Source organism: Malurus melanocephalus, unplaced genomic scaffold, assembly GCF_030028575.1.
Source record: "Malurus melanocephalus ecotype Western Australia unplaced genomic scaffold, MMel_1.1 scaffold_806, whole genome shotgun sequence".
Classification (NCBI taxonomy): domain Eukaryota; kingdom Metazoa; phylum Chordata; class Aves; order Passeriformes; family Maluridae; genus Malurus; species Malurus melanocephalus.
Window position 1 is genome coordinate 154,984 of NW_026624038.1, and position 3,714 is coordinate 158,697.

The window sequence follows — 3,714 nt, forward strand, 5'->3', positions numbered from 1 at the left end:
CGGTGCATGTGTGGGGCTCGGGGTGCAACCACTGTGGGATGGGATATGGGGTGTCCCCAAAGCCGGGTGCGGTGGGACACGGGGTGTCTCCCCAAAGCCGGTGTGCGGTGGGTGAGCCCGGCCGCCCCTGCCTCAGTTTCCCCGCTGAGGCGGCCTGGTGGGTGTAGCCCCAAAYGGGAGAGGCTCGGGGCTAAAGCCAGGGGGCAGCGGCGTTAAGTCGGGGTTCGCCACCCCAGCGAGACCCCAGCAGCCCCCTGACACCCCCAGGATCACCGGCACCCCCTGGATCACCCGGCGGAGCCCGCGGTGCCGCTCCAGGAACCGTCACTCGAGGAATCCCGGGCGCGCTGGGGCGGCCCAGACAGACAGACAGACACGGGAGGCGGCTCTTCTCCTCCTCCTCCTCCTCTTCCTCCTCCTCCTCCTCCAGCGGGACACGTGTGATGAGCGCAGTCAGGTCTCAGCCCACCCCGCGCCGCCGGCACCCAAACCTGCGCGTCCCACCTGCAGCACCAGGTGCAGGGTGGGTGCWGGGTGGGAGCGGGGTGGCAGCCGGCGGGAGCCCCCCCGGCGCCCCCCCAGCCCAGCCCCACGCCCAGGGGAGCGTTTCTGCTGAGTCGGGTGGTTGCAGGCGGCTGAAAACAACCCGGGGGCAAAGTCCGGGGCTGGGCCGACGGCGGGAGCCACCTCGCCCCAGCGGGGGCACCCAGCACCCCGCTCCCTGSAGACCCCACCCCATGGGACCCCCAGAACGGGGACCCCGGCCCGTAGGACGCCCCTCCCCGAAGGCGCTGACCGCCTCCGTGCAGCCGGACGTGGGTGCTGCRTAGCGGGGCCGCCCCATGGGGCCACTGTGGCGTCCCTGCCCCCCAGCACAGATGGGCTCCGGGGGTCCCAGCACCCCCCCTCGCCCAGCTGCCAGCCGGGTCAGGGAGGTGAGGGCCTAAGCGCTTTAGCCACGGTGCCAATTAGTGTGATTAGCACGGGCTGGGGGCAGGGCAGACCCGCGGCCACCGGCCAGCGATGCCCGGCCATGCGGGCACCGGGGCAGTGTCACCGCAAGCGCTGCGGCATCACGGTGGACATCAGGACAGCGTCTTGGTGGGCACTGGGGCAGTGTCACAGCGAGCACTGGGGCAGCATCACGGTGGGCACCGTGGAGGCACAGATCTGGCCCTGCCAGAGGAACCCTGGCCGCACCGGCTGGCAGGACCGTGCCGTGGGAGCGTGGCCAGGCACAGGGCACCTGCGGTGGCACGGCTGGCAGCGCCCGGCACGCGCCGATGCCCGTGTGCGAGGCCGTGCCAAGTGSCCACACGCGTGTCTGCGTCCGGTGCCGTGCGCTCATCGCACCTGTGCCAGTGCCCGGTGCACTGTGCCCGGCGCCACGCGGTGCCCGGTGCCATGGGCACGTGTGGCAGTGGGGACAGCGTGCCGTGCCGTGCCGTGCYGTGCCGTGCCGTGTCGGGAGGCTGCAGGAATCCCAGGCATGCGCAGCAGCTGGGCAGCCCGAGCAAAGGGGATGCCACGGGCCTGACATCAGGGCAGCCCACCCAGTGCCAGGGGAGCCCTGCATGGTGCCCCCGCCCCATTCATGTGGGGTCTGGGCTGTGCTGTGGCAYAGGATGGCTGAGCCTGGGCTTGTGTCCCCTCTGCAGCTCGTGGCTCAGGAAAGCCACCATTCATACGACGGCTGGTGGCTGCAGGGCCGGTGACCTGCCCCGACACTGAGTGGGCACTCAGGTTGTGGCCTCAAGCCTGTGACGGGTCCTGTGTCTGACGGGTCCTGCATTGCCACGGCGGGGACCTRCACCTGACCCACACCCGGTGCAGCAGCCCCCACAAACCCCACAGGACTCCCAATAACATTACACCCAACCAAGGCCACACCGGCCGCTCCTTCCCGCAGTGTCCGAGCATTGAGCTGTGCCTGTTTCCCCATCCCACCTCAGTTTCCCATCCCACCGGAGTTGCCCGGCAGAGGAAGAGCCACGCTCCCGTGTCCCCAGCACAATGTCCCCTGTGCCAGCACACAGGATGTGGCTCAGCCCTAGGTCACAGCTTCTCCAGGCCACAAAGGTCACCCAACGGGGACCCTTGGGCACCTGGTGTGTGCTGAGTGTGCCGTCTCATTTTTTTGGGGTGGCTGGGGGCCCCGARCCCCGCGGGGTGCCCCTGGCCCCGGGAGGTGTGCTGGGACGCTGAGAGCTATTCTCAGCCCTTGGCACGGCATGGGACGTTTCTAAATCGGGGGCTCCAGTTCACGTGCACAGGGACGGGGAYGGGCTCCTGGTTCCCCTTCCCGGGGGGCCCTGCTTGAAGGGGGGAGGCGGGCGCCACGAGGTGCCCAGCGTGGGCACTGACGAGGGGACACGGGGACAGGCACCGGGACATGGCAACGGGCACCGGGACGCGGCACTGAGACCACCCGGGGGAGCCTGTCCTCCCCGAGAAGGAGACACGGGKGACAGTCCTCGCAGTGTTCCCGCAGTCACCCGAGGGTCTGCAGCGCTGGGGTCATCCCGAACGGCACCGCCCCGGGAGACCCGACCCCGCTGAGCCCCCCACCCGCACCCAGCCCGAGCGGGGCCCTGGGAGCGCAGCCCGCGCCCGCCTTCGCCTACACCGCATCCCCTCCTCCTCCTCCTCTCCCCCCCAGTCCAAGGGGGACACAGGCGTCCGGCCCCGCCCCCACGCACCGGCGGCTGCGCGGGGTCCGGCGGGGCCGGGGGTCCGCGGGATGGGACCCCCGGGGCGGCCCCGCCGCTGTTTCGGTCTCCACTGACCCGGGAGTGCGCTCGCGGGGTGAGGAGCGGAGCCGGGGGGTCCCGCTTCCTGCAGCCGCCGCCTGTCAGGAGGGGTCCGGGGGTGCGCCCGAAGCCCCCCCCGTCCCTGCTCCGCAGGGTGCGGGACACCGGGCGTGTACGGCCCGCGCTCCCCGCGCYGGGAACCCGCCCGAGGAGCGACCACGCCGCGGCCCCGCGAAGGTCACGGCCGCGGGAGGGTGCGGGGTGCCGGGGGGAGCCCCCAGCGAGGATCCCSCTCCGCCGGCCCGCGGGGTCTGCACCATTGCGGGGGGCACCCGCAGCCGCACGGCACTGCCGTGGGGAGGGGGRGACGCGCCGCGCCCCCACCATGCGCCAAGACCCCCGGGCGGGGGAGCCCCCCCAAACCGGTTCCACCGGGGTTTGCCCGCGCCCCACGGCGGCCCCGGCCCCTCTCGCGCTCCAGCGGAGCAGCGGGGGTCCCCGGTGCCGTCGGGGGTCAAGCGGGGTGAGGCGCAGCCCGGCCTCCCGGTGCTGCTCCCGGTGTCGGTGCCGGTTGCAGCCCCCGGCGGGGGGGTCACGGCTGAAGGTCGCGGTCCCGGGGTGACCTTGGCCGTGGCGCCCGCCCGCCCCTGCCTCAGTTTCCCCGCATCGCACAGGGGGGGACGCGCCGGAGTCCGGCTCGGACCGCATCCCGCGCCCCGGCGGCGACTCCGGACCGGGGGCAGGATCCGCCCCCCCCGGGGTTGGGGTGCAGGACACCCCGCGGGACTGCGGGGCACCGTGGGGAGGGGAGCCCCCGCCACGCCCCGCGCCCCGCTCAGGGCGAAGCCCGTGGTGCGGGGCTCGAATCCCCCCCCTCCGCCCCGCCGCACCGGGGACGCCCCCCCGCTGCCTCCGCCCTAACCGGGAGCGGCCGAACCCCCCCCCCCCCCCCCCCGCTGCCTCC